This window comes from Alnus glutinosa, chromosome 4, assembly GCF_958979055.1.
Source record: "Alnus glutinosa chromosome 4, dhAlnGlut1.1, whole genome shotgun sequence".
NCBI lineage: Eukaryota > Viridiplantae > Streptophyta > Magnoliopsida > Fagales > Betulaceae > Alnus > Alnus glutinosa.
The window spans coordinates 4,506,341-4,519,971 of record NC_084889.1 but is presented as its reverse complement, the minus strand read 5'-3'; positions in this window follow the sequence as shown (position 1 = coordinate 4,519,971).

Here is a 13,631-nt window from a genome sequence, read left to right as displayed (position 1 = left end):
CTTATTTCTTCGTTCTTGTTTTCTCCCGAGTGCTCAGACCCACATAGACCAAGAGAGAACGGAGAGATGAAGAGGGAGATTCAGATAGATAGAGAGAGGGAGAGATGAGAGATCGGGTGAGAGAGATGCCGGGAGATCGAGAGAGATGGAGACCGTGAACTCGGGACTCAGGCCCGATTTTCGGTGGGTTTGACAGACAAAACAGAGAGGGAGAGCCGGAGGCCGATCCTCCATGGGTCGCCAGTGGCTGGAGCTGGGTCGTCGCCGGTGAGCTTGGGGTGCGATTTTCGGTGGAGCCGTGACCCAGTGAGACCCGATGGCCGAAGCAAATGACAGACCCGGAAGAGAAGACCCGTGACCCACGACCCGCTGAAACCATGAGGAAGACCCATTCCTCCATGTGTGTTTTCCGGCGGAATCAGAGGCGATTCCAGGTGGATTTTCTAGGGAAATCCTCTAGGTAAATAACTCTTGAAAATTAGTTTGATTTATTGTGATTTTATGAATTGGTGTTTTGGGTTTTCACTCGGTTGTATATGTTTGGTTATGTTGAGAGTAATTAATCTGAGTAGAATTTGTGTATTGCGGTTGTGAAATTGTTGATGGGTACTCTGATTTGGGGTCAAACCTGTGCATTTTGGAGCTTTGGGTGTCCTCTGTTCCAGTCGGCAGTGTGTGTGTTTGGGCTTGTTGTGATTTTGGCTGAATGGTTTTGAGGTTAAAATTGTCTCTGTTGTTGACTGTGATGAACTGATTTAAGTGTTGATGAATTTTAGTGAGTGTGTGTTGTTCCGGCCAGTGAAGAGAACTTCCTATTAGTTTTGAGATTCGCCGACTCTTGGCTGTACTCTCTATTTGATGTTGATCAGTTTCTGTTTAACTGTATATATGCTATTTGAGTTGAGTATGTTTTAGGTATTTTGTAATTCTTGAATAGTTGTGTTGGATTAGATGCTTGCTCCTGTTTTTGTTGGATGACCGGTTACTGGATTATAGAAATTTATAATCGATTGTTGAAGGTTGTGGCTTTTTAATGTCAATAGTAGATCGATTATGGTTAAAGTGATATTTTGGGAGAAAAGTATTTGAATAAATTATATGAGTTTTAAGGTTTTATAAAAAAAAAGTTAAAAGTGTTAATTAGAGGAGTTTTATGATTCATGAAAATAGATAAGTGGTGGTTATTGGAAATCAATATGTGAGATGTGCTAAGTATTTATAAAAGATTTTACAAGACTAAAAGATAATAATACCTATTTACATAAATAGAAATTATGAATTATGAGTTCGGTTTAATATTCGGTAGGTTGAGTGATGGAGTTTTGGACTATAGATTTGATGATTTAAGAAAGTTCATTTTTGGGATTTCTGTGAATAGGCCAAATGATTTCTTGCTTATTTTATGTTGAAATTACTAACTATTGAGGATTTAGTTCACTAAGGTTGTGGCGTTGGTTAGATTATTCTGAATTTCAAGAGAAGTCGTAAATTAGTGATTTTAGATATCTGAGGTAAATTTGGCTAGAGATTTTGTATTAATAGAAAGTATTTGAAGAATTATGATTACTTGTTATATAAGATATTTATATAAGATACCTTAATTTAAATTTGGGCTTCAAATTTTAAAATATTCTTCTAAGATTCTTCTTTCAATTTATTTAGGTAGAAGTTCGACTCCGAAGTTAATGGTCAGTCTAGGTAAGGGAACACAACCTTAAAATCCCGGCGAAATTTTAATAGAACTTTTTCAAGAAAAAAAAAAGTCGAGGATTTTCCTAAAACTCTTTCACTTCTCTATATTACTTGTCTTTTTAAATTATGTCATGATATTACTCTTATTATCAAATGTGATTGAGAAATCATGTGATTATATGATTATAGCTCTCAAAGTATGAATTGTGAATAAGTTACACGTGCATCATATGAATGAAGTTGATGAAATTATGGTTCTCGAAATGTATGTGTGTTATATATGATTACATGATATTATGTATAGTTGTATTTGTGCACCATATCGTATATGTTGCACGTGAGCGAAAAATGACGGCATTATCGTAATTATATGTGCATACATTATACAAAGTTTTACCCCACATAGGATCGTGTTATGATCCGGATCCATATGGGTAGCGTGGCAACCACACCAACAGTGTGGGCTATCGGTCGGGGGTTCTTCACCTAGGGAAGTTCCTAATCCGTCGGCTCTCCCCTGTGACGATAGGATGAGTGATTTGGTCCTTCGGGATCGGTTCTTGTGGATGTGCCAAAGGTAACGTGCACTGCTCACGGCTAAATAGCAGAGGTGGGCCAGTGGAGGGTAAAAACTTACACGCTGCATAAATGATTCATGCACCATGCTACATTTGATCTAATTGCATGTCATTTAATCGTTTCTTTACCTGCTAAATTATTTGAATTCTATTTAGAATTTCTGAAAAATATCATACTCTTGTTTGTTGTGCTTTCCTTACTGAGTTGTCAAACTCGCCCATTTTTTCCCCAAATCTTTTCAGCTGACACAGTAAGACGAAGTCATTTCATTGTAATTGTGTAGACCTCGCTAAGAGTAATAGATCATTGTGGATCGAACAAATCTTTATTTTGTATAGTATGTCTCTTTTTGGAATTCATGGCATTGTAAAGATTTATTAATAGGCATAAATAATAAAATAGGAAGTTACAATCTATATGTTATAAATGTACGCTTTCATTTAAATGTTTTTAGCATTCAAGTTCGCGTTTCCCCTTATATTCCAAAACGGGGGCGTGATAGCCTGTGGGCGGCGGTTTCGACGAAGGAAAACTCCGGTGAAGCGGTTTCGGCAAGGGGATGCTCGGACGATGGACTGTACAGTCGTTACAGGGAGAGAGAGAGAGAGAGAGAGAGAGAGAGAGAGGGAGGGCTACATTGGAGGGGAACATTTCATTTCCCCCTAACCGGTTTTCAACCAAAACAAAAGAAAAGAGAACAAAATAAATAAAAACACCTTGCGGGTGTTGTGTTAAAGACGTGCATGTATCATTTCTTTTTTTTTTTTTTTTTTTTAACCCATCATGAAACATATGTTGACCAATTCAATAGGTTAAAGTCTACAGCTGTACTTTCCGAACATGTAGAAGACTCATAATTAATGGAAAAATTATACACTTATACATATTTTTGTACATCTTTGTATAATCAAGTTCTAAATTTACCATTAAATTTATGAGTCCCTAAAATTCAAAAAAAAAATATTTAAAAATAAAATGTACAAGAAAATATATAGGAGATGTGAAAATATAATTAAAAAAAAAGTAAAATATTACTCGAAATAATATTCGAAACAAACATGCCCCTTCCTAAACTTAGTTCCACCGGCTCCTTATTCCAGGAAATTTTGCAAGTTTTTTTTTTTTTTTTTTGATCAAAGTAGCATGTGCTACCAAATATATTGTAGGCCCGAAGGCTTACATGAAAAGAAGGTACAAGACCCTTACAACTCTAAGCCAGAAAGATCTAACTTAAAAAACAGCTGCTTAAGCAGAGACACAAACTTTTCAGAAATTACATTTGAGCCTCTTTACATTAAAGCACACTCTCAAACTAAAATATAGCCGATCTAGCATTTAGTCAACAAAAATTCTAGTAAAATTTAAGTAAAACAAAGACAAACTGTACTTGAAAAATAAGAGGAATACACAAACACAAAGGCAGAAAAAACCTTAATACAAGTCGCCGGCAGTGGAGAAAATGGCAAACTTCATCGGAGCGACGGCGCGTGTACACACGCCGATGCCAGAAGCACATAGCAGCAGATCTGACACCGTAGACCTCAGATGCCACCAAGCACGGTCTGAAAAGGCGGAACGTGGCCTTCATGCGCAATCAGAGAGCAAACACTCCTTGGCGCATGAGGACCACGCGCCGAGCTCCGGCTATCCACACGACCAATACCTTCGGCAGTAGGGACGGAAGACGACGGGGAATACAGCTGGGTGGCATGTGTCAATCAGAAGTCGACGGATGTGCGTAGATCTGACTTCAAAATTCGAGGAAAAAAACACTTAAAATCCGGCTAAAGCACACTGTCGATGACATAGGAAGCCGGCTACCCCCAAACTGGACTTATTGAGTTGGATCTCCCTGCCAGAAACCAAAAGACCGAAAAACAACAAAAACAAAACACAAACCACCATAGCCCAAAAGAGCTAGGGGAATGTCAGCCACCACCAGATCTGATGTAGGACGGAATTTATTAATATTTTCGATGAAAACAAAAATAGAAAAGATGTTCAAAATAATACTGAAGCAGCACCGTTTAATTAGAAGCTTACCTATTCGCAGACAATGGAAGTACAAAAGGAAAGCCTTGATCGTCAAGCCAAGACTTTATGTTTTTTTCTTTACTAGGACTAGATTTGCTAGTAGCTTTATTTATTTCCTTACTAGGATTGGATTTGTTTAATTTCTTTTCCTTTTAGAATAAGTTTTACTTTTACTACTAGAATAAGGTTTACTATTGCTATTAGGAAAGGTTTACTTTTACTACTAGGAATATGTTTACTTTTTCTACAAGTATTTCTCTCCTATAAATAGGCTCGCTTATTATGTAAAACTCAAAATCAATTGAATTGTTATAAAATCAGAGAATTCTCTCTCAAATACTCTGCGGAATTTTATCTTTCTTTTAGCCTGCGGGCTTGTTTTATCTTTTGGGGTAGAAGACGAAGACGCTTCTCCTTGCAGAATCAAAGACGCTGTTCTTTGATTAGTTACCTTAGTCTTCCGCTACGTCAGTTGGTATCAGAGCAGGCTTTATCCTGATCATGGCCAATTAGCGCAACGGTGACAAACTTCTCCAACAACGCCGCTTGTAGTGGAGGGGCTCTTTTGAGAGCCGAATCTTTGGGGTATCCGAGCCGGCATTATCCGGATTCGATGGCCAACTTATACTACAGTAACATCTCCTATAACGATGTGGATCGTGACAGGGAGGCTCCTTGGAGAGCCGAATTGCAAGAGTTCCGGCAGATGTTGCGACAAGAGATGCGCCAGATGCGAGAGATGATGGAGCGCATGTACATGGGTCCTATTCGTAATCGTAGGGAAAATCTTGTCCATAATGATGATGGGATTCGAGTGAAGCCTACTTGTCACCAACGACTTGCACCCATAAATCGAGCACCGGTCTATGAAGATTTTGGTGACAATGATGTAAGTTGCGTTCAACCTATTTCTAACCATATTTATGAATCTCTGAATAAGAAAACCTTATATGAAGAGAATGTTAGTTACAGTAAAAAAGTGGAGTTGCCGTTAGAGAGACAACATGTGCAACCACAACCATTGGTTCCAACTACTATACCACTGGAAGAATATCCACCACAAGCGCAGTCCATCACGATCACGGCAGAAATAAATGACAATGGTGATTCTTTTGAAGAAGACAATCAAGTTGAAGGTGACATCAAGAAAAAAATATTTGGAGAAATTATTATGGAAGGAGACGAAAAGGAAAAGTTGTGTCTTGGCACTATCTATGAAGATTTTTCCAAATATCTTTTTCCAGAAGAGCCGCGCGCTATCTATGAAGATTTTTCCAAATATCTTTCTTCGGAAGAGTCGTGCGCTATCTATGAAGATTTTTCCAAATATCTTTCTCCGGAAGAGCCGCATGTGACATATCGCAAAGAAAACTCGAGGACGAGTTTTTTTCAAGTGGGGGTGTCTGATGTAGGACGGAATTTATTAATATTTTCGATGAAAACAAAAATAGAAAAGATGTTCAAAATAATACTGAAGCAGCACCGTTTAATTAGAAGCTTACCTATTCGCAGACAATGGAAGTACAAAAGGAAAGCCTTGATCGTCAAGCCAAGACTTTATGTTTTTTTCTTTACTAGGACTAGATTTGCTAGTAGCTTTATTTATTTCCTTACTAGGATTGGATTTGTTTAATTTCTTTTCCTTTTAGAATAAGTTTTACTTTTACTACTAGAATAAGGTTTACTATTGCTATTAGGAAATGTTTACTTTTACTACTAGGAATATGTTTACTTTTTCTACAAGTATTTCTCTCCTATAAATAGGCTCGCTTATTATGTAAAACTCAAAATCAATTGAATTGTTATAAAATCAGAGAATTCTCTCTCAAATACTCTGCGGAGTTTTATCTTTCTTTTAGCCTGCGGGCTTGTTTTATCTTTTGGGGTAGAAGACGAAGACGCTTCTCCTTGCAGAATCAAAGACGCTGTTCTTTGATTAGTTACCTTAGTCTTCCGCTACGTCAAGATCTACCGGGGGAACAAAAACTCTACAGCTCAAAAGGCTGAGTGGCATGCCTCCCTCCTCCGGCAAACACAAATCTCATTGGAAGGCTCTCTCTCTTTTTTCCTAAACCTTTAAGGACAAGTACTAGTTGAATTCTAATTCTCTCGAAAATTTTACGAGTTGATTGATTGTGCACCACCTAGAAATTAGTTTGGAACCGTAACAGACTTCCTCCTGCTCCTGCTTTCAAGAAAGTTTTGATGCACCATTTGAAAATCATTCCAAGAACTTAACAGTAATTTTAATGAGGTTAATTTTAAATTATTATTTTGCATTGCATTTTTGAGTCCGTACGACTCATTTGCTGCCTTATGTGGTGCTTATGGAGGCAACGCAATGATAGGCAGTTTGAAGACAAAGAAAGAGCCATTAATGATTTCCTTGTATTGTTTTCTACTTCCTCTTAGATGCCTTTCTTGTATACTTTATGTGTACTTGATTGCGCTTTGCGCTTTTTAATGATATTTCTCTTACTTATCAAAAAAAAAAAAAAAAACAAGGAGAAATTACTTTATCTTGTTTAATTTTATCCGAGTAATTTTTCAGTACTTAAACTTACCATCGTGGACAACCAACTTGAAATATATATCTTTGAAATGCGTTCTAGTGATGAATTCATAACACTCAAAGGAATTGGACAGCTTGTTGAGAAGATGATAGTGATGAAAAATAGTATCATATATTTATTGGTTTATTCATTGATGATATTGTAAAAAATTGTTTACGTAATCAAATAGGAGATCAATGGATGAAAGATTGTCTGGTTACGTATATTGAGAAGAATGTACTTAAGACTATCAGCAATGAAAAAATCATGCAATGATTTCAATGCATGAAGATTCATTAAAGACAACCGAAGAAATGAACACATGATGTAACAAAATAAATTGTAAGATGTATTGATATATTTTAAGCGATAATTAAGTTTTGTTGTATTATTTAATTATTATATTAGTTATATTTTTTTAATAATTTTATTTATGTTCTTAAAAAAAAAAAAAAAAAAATTGATCCCCTCAACTAAAATCCTCACTCCGGCCGTCACCGTTACTCAATGGCTTGGATCACTCAACCCATAGGTTATTTTCTTTATTTTGGGGAGATTCTCCATCTGGTTCAATGCCCAGCTGTACGTTACACTCCGTGACTTCTCTTCAGATTCGCCACTGCTTTCCTAGAGGCGCGCAATTAAAGCGTCTTCTCACACTCAACGGCTCCCCTTGAATCACGTGTCCTTCGTCGACTTGAGCAAAGTGGTTCTGCATTGCACATTTGCTTTGAGTGAATCACCAATTTTTGGCCTTGCTTGATAAGCATGGTTACTGGACAGGATAGTGCTTGGCACTATTTACCGTACTTTTTTCACTTTTTTATTTTTTTCAACAACAATTCACATCAAAATATTCTTACTTTTTTCATTTTTTATATCACACCAATAATTTTTTATTACTATTCAAATAAAAAAATTCACTACAATACAAATTTTTTTTTTCACTTTTTTATATAAATTCTTTTTATTTTATATCACATCATTACTTTTTACTAATTTTAAAACTAACAACCCACTATTCTGTAATGTTATATTCTTTGCCAATTACTGTTGCTCAAAAAAAACAAAAGAAACACCAATTACTGGAACTATTTTGTGTAACATATGTATAACACAAAATACATAGGGTAGAATTTATGTGGTGAGATCTTATCATATTAGTCCCATCTCATATGTCTTGTATTATATTGCAATTTTATTGTGCACCAAACAAAACCCTTTCACTAATGGTGAACACAAAATCCACCATTTTAAAAAAGCAGGAACGTCAACATGTAGCCCTTTTGTATTTTTTTTATTTTTTTTTTAAAAAAAATTTATTTTGTTTATTTATATTTTTATTAGATTTTATATTTTTTTTTAATGTAATGGGCACATGTCAGCTTCTTATTAAATGTGACGTGGCTGATTAAACGGAATTTATTAACTTTTGGATGAAAAATGTGTTCAGAGACTGATTTATAATTATTGTTTACCATAAAAATTTTTCATGAATTTTTTGAACCACAGAAAATCAAAAATAATTATAATCAACTCTAAAAATCAATGGTGCAATTAGTCCTCGTTCTATATATGTCATTGATAGGGTTGGTATTTGTGACCACATACGGGTCCTGTACTCACAATAAGTAAGGCAAAGCCTGCCATAATCATGTATTTATGTATTTAATAGATCAGATTTTGGAGATGACAGTCTTTTAAACTTTTGCAAAAAAAAAAGAAAATGAGGTCTGTGGAAACATGAAGAAAATTCCGAGATGAGTTGCGTGACTTGCGTCTCATGTTGCCTTGCTGCGCGTTTTGGTCTAATGAGACTACGTGGCCTTCAACCGATTTTGGAGTTGGACACAATATATGAGTAATACTACACATCATCCTCTTATCCTCCCAAATTTGATGTGGCTCTTAAAATCACCATTGAATTTATGATAAATCATTATTGAATTTTGATCCAATGGTGATTTTAAGAGCCACATCAATTTTGGGAGGATAAAAGGTGGACAAGAGGATGATGTGTAGCATTACTCCACAATATATATATATATATATATATATATATATATATATATATATATATATATTACATTTCCAGTCTATTCATACATGCTCACGTTTTAACATGATATAGACTTTAATATTAATTAACACCATTTACATTTAATGAAATCAAATGTTCTTTGTAATATTTTATTAAAAGTTGACTAAATATTAATTCAAAGGAGTTCGTTCAGATTAAAAAAATTATGGGTTAAATATATAAAAGCCCCCCAAACTACCACCCTTTCTCCGGATGGCCCCCCAAACTACCAACACTGACACTCCGACCCCCCAAACTACCAAACTCTCGTTTTTTGGGCCCCTCCGTCAGTTTAAGTCGTCAAATTGGATAGAAAATGCCCACCTGCCGTGCACGTGAGTTTTTAAGCCCCAAAAGCCCGAAATTGCCCCTCTGTACAAGTCCGGATTTACGAAAATGCCCTGCTTGCCTTTAGTGCCCGTATGAGGTGAAAAGTGGCAAAATATTACAATTTTGCCACCTTTCACCATATTGAACGAACAGACTTATCTTAATGGGAAAAAAAAACAGAGTTGTCTTATTTTAGGGTTAGTCGAAGTTGGTCCGGTTTCTACAGGTTTGCAATCGAAGGCTTGGAGGAAGAAGCAGTCGGCCGATCAGCCGGGCTTCGGTTTTGGGGTAGGGCCGAAATCAAAGGCTTGGATCTAAAGCTCGCGTGCGTCCGGGGTTCACGGGAGTTGCGTTGCTCAGACCTTGGCACTGCGTCGCCGGACGTGGGTTGCTGGAGGTGCGTCTCCAGACGTCGGTTGCCGGAGGTGCGTTGCCTTGCCAGAGTTGTGCTGATCTGCGTGTTGCCTTGCATTTTGGAGTTGGGTTTTTCGGACACCCAGAGGTAATATAGACAGTTTAGCTTTTATTGTGATTCTTGTTTTGGGTTTTTTTATATAGGGTACTAAATTTTGATTGTGAATTTTTCAGGATTACAGTAATTGGGTGATATGCCAAGTGTATGAGCGTGTCGAAGACGACGACGGAACAGAGCTCTCATGCTTGGACGAAGTTTTCTTATCATTGGATGATCTTGATGAGATTAGTTTGCCAAATTAAAAAGTTCCAATAACTGCATGTGATCAAAGCTAGTGGTCCGTTATCCAAATGTACATCTTCATTAATTATTGCAAATTAGTTAAATGAGATGTCTATCACAAAAATCTCAACAAAGACAAACCCCATCAAACACCCACCCATTTAGGCATTTCATCAAACACTCACTGTGCATCACAAAAATCTCAACAAAGACAAACCCCATCAAACACCCATTCGTCCACAAAATCAAACTCAAACTCAAATAGAACACCCTAAGAATTGTTCCAAATTAATCAAATAAAACCCTAAAATTGAAACAAAATAAAACCTAAAACCGACCTTGTTTCGGGATGTCAAGGGTGGCAAGCTCGTCGACCTCTGTCAACAGAGACGAAAACGGCGGCGACCTTTTGGGGCTGCCGGAATGCGTCGACCTTCAGGGGCTGCCGGAATGCGTCGACCGGTGTCGTCCTCCGAGCTGCTGCTTTGGAATGTGTCGCCGGCGTGTGGAGAGGCGACCTTCGGGGGCTACCGGAATGCGTCGACCAGTGTCCTCCTCCGAGCTGCTGCTTTGGAAAGCGTCGTCGGCGTGTGGAGAGGCGACTTTCGGGGGCTTCGGGGACTGGTTCCACCTAAAGACGTGATTGAGTCATTAGAAGAACCATTAGAACCATCATACTTGTACAGAGGGGCAATTTCGGGCTTTTGGGGCTAAAAAACTCACGTGCACGGCAGGTGGGCATTTTCCATCCAATTTGACGACTTAAACTGACGGAGGGGGCCAAAAAATGAGAGTTTGGTAGTTTGGGGGGTCGGAGTGTCAGTGTTGGTAGTTTGGGGGGCTTTTATATATTTAACCCAAAAATTATATAGATTTGCTATGAGCAATATAATATTGAATCTTAAAGTAAATAAGAATAATTTTTAAATTAAAATATAATTCAAAAATTAAACTAAAATAAATTATATTATTTAATATTTAAATATAAAAATACCTCGTTTAAAAATCTCACTTTAATGTAAGATAATATCTCCATAAGAAAGTATTTATTAATATTTAATGAATAAATAATATATACGGTATTACGATTAGGTAATTTAATTAATTAAATTACCATAATAGAAACGTTTAATTGATTTAAAATCAATTAATAATATTATTTCCTTGATGGGAGGAACAATACGGTATTTACCATATTTGAGGATCCTTGATCTAGCCTATAAATTGATAGCTTGTGTACACCATCAATACAACAATACAGTAAGGCATATGTTAGAAGATTCTTCAGATAATATTTTTTTGTTTTTCAGATGGATTGTGAAAACGCTTGAACAAAGATGGCTAGAGGTAAGTTTAAATCTTAAAGTAAATAACAATAATTTCCCATGGGATATTGTAATAACCCCGACCCCCTTTCGAGGGTAGAATAGTCTTTACAACCTATGAGAATGGATAACTAGACGGGAATAATAAACACTTAATTTTTTTACATATGAAAATTTTATTTCTTGTTATTAAATAACTGCTTCTATGTTTTATTAAAACACCTGCTTTTAAATTTAATAAATTTATATCAATTTAAGTTCCACTTTTATATCTTATATTTATAAAAAAATATGAGGACCAGATTTTATATTTTTATGCAATTTTATTCTTATTGGAATATCTGTTTTATTATATAAAACCCTAGCAGTCAAAGAATAAAACCCTACTCCTATAAATAAATCTCTTAGCCGTCACTCTCTTCTCTCATCACCGAAAAGTTTCGAGCCCTCTCTTTTCCCTCGCACTACGCACAAGGATTTTCAGCTTCCTCTACCTGCAGGTATATTTTTCATGTTTATGCTCTTTTTTTTTTTTTTTTTTTTTTTTTTTTTTTTTTTGTTGTACCGACGTGATGTACGTCTTTCTTGTTCTTTTGTTTTTTTTTTCCCCTCTCTTCTTTCTTTTCCTTACCGACTACCATAGCAGCCTTAACGTGTGGTGGCATGTCCTTCTCAGTCTACTGCAACCATCTCAAGTCTCTAGGACTAGTTAGATTATTTTTTTCTTTAGCTAAATTTGATGTTGACTTTTCTTTTTGGCTTTGATATTTTAATTTCTGCTTGGCATACAGCCAAGGCTCTTGGCTTATTTGCATGTTCCTTTTCTAGCACCAACGTCATCCTCCTATGTACCACATGCCAAACTTACAATTCCTTTTATCATTACTCTTACTCCTTCGAGAAGCATCACGCCGAGTGCTTCTCTCGGTTCCTTAATTTATTTAATTCTTTTATTTTCTTTTCTTTCTTAGCAACAAAATCACAGGAGGCATGGCTTTTATTATTTTTATTATTTTATTCTTTTTGGACAGCAGGGTCTCCACGCCCAAGTGATTCATGTTATATATATATATTTTTCTCTTCTAGCCGTAAACATAGCAGACTAGCCTTACTGTTTATCTTTTTATTTTTATTTTTATTTTTCTTTTAAATCTTTTTCACAGAGAAGCAAAACTATTTTAGTTCAACTGTTTCAAACCTTCTCGTAAATTTCTTAAAAATCATGGATCATTTTTATAAACCATTTTTATTAAGAGTATAGTTCGTGATATCAGAGTTTATTAAACTTTATTATATTGAAGGAGAATATTTCTGATGACAATTACCTTTATTAATGTCTTTAAACATATCTGGGGAATCCATTCTCAATAGGCTAGCAAGACGAACCGTAGTAGTGTCTGGATATTTTCTAGCGACGAGTATGTGGTATTAATTTGTTGGAACCTGTATTCAGGTGATTAGCTAGCTGTCAAAGAATTTGCTTTAGTTGCATCCGGAGAGGTAAGGGATCCTCTACCCCTTTTCAAATTGTTTTATGTCATATTACTTTATCTTTTTTTTTTTTGTTAAGCCTATTTGCAATTAATTGTTCTTGTTCTATATTTCAAATTATATTGATGCCGAAAGGACTGTTTTAAAAATAGTTTTGAAATGAAAGTTGACGGTATAAATGTTATTCTTGAAATTACAGTTTTTAAGAGAAGCTTTGTTTATAAAGGATTTTTTAATTATTAGTAAATTGTTTAGTTGGTTCCCGAGACGGGAAGTTACATCTTTTTGAAATTAATGAGAAAGGAGACTAAACCCCCCCCCCCCCCCCCCCCCCACGTTGCCTCAAGAGTTATCAAAGGAATGAGAATAATTTATGAGAATGAGATTTTTATAAATGAGGCACGTGTGTGGAGGAGACTATTATTTTGGCCCTAGATATATTCACAGAGATTTGCAGAGTTTAAGCTCGGTATCGTTGCTTGGATGGAAGCGCAACCGCTCAAGGACTTAGAGAAAGCGGATCCATCCCTATGTCATGTTAAGTGTACTTCAATTAATTAGCTGACGGGGCAGGGCCTGTGGCCACAGTTTACCTGCCTGAGGTTGCAGTAGACCGCGCAACCTTAGTACACAGGGCGTAATAGTGTACATGGGCCCTATATATGAGAAGTCTTAATTGTTAACGGGTATTTTATGTGTTAAGTAAAATGCCGAATTTTGATTTGTGTTCTAGAAATTTAGATTTCAAGTGTATTTTAATAATTGTTTTAAAGAAAATGAAGTTAACTCAACCGTTTTATGGTTGAGGGTTACCTTACTGAGCATTTTTCGCTCACCCCTTAATTTGTTTT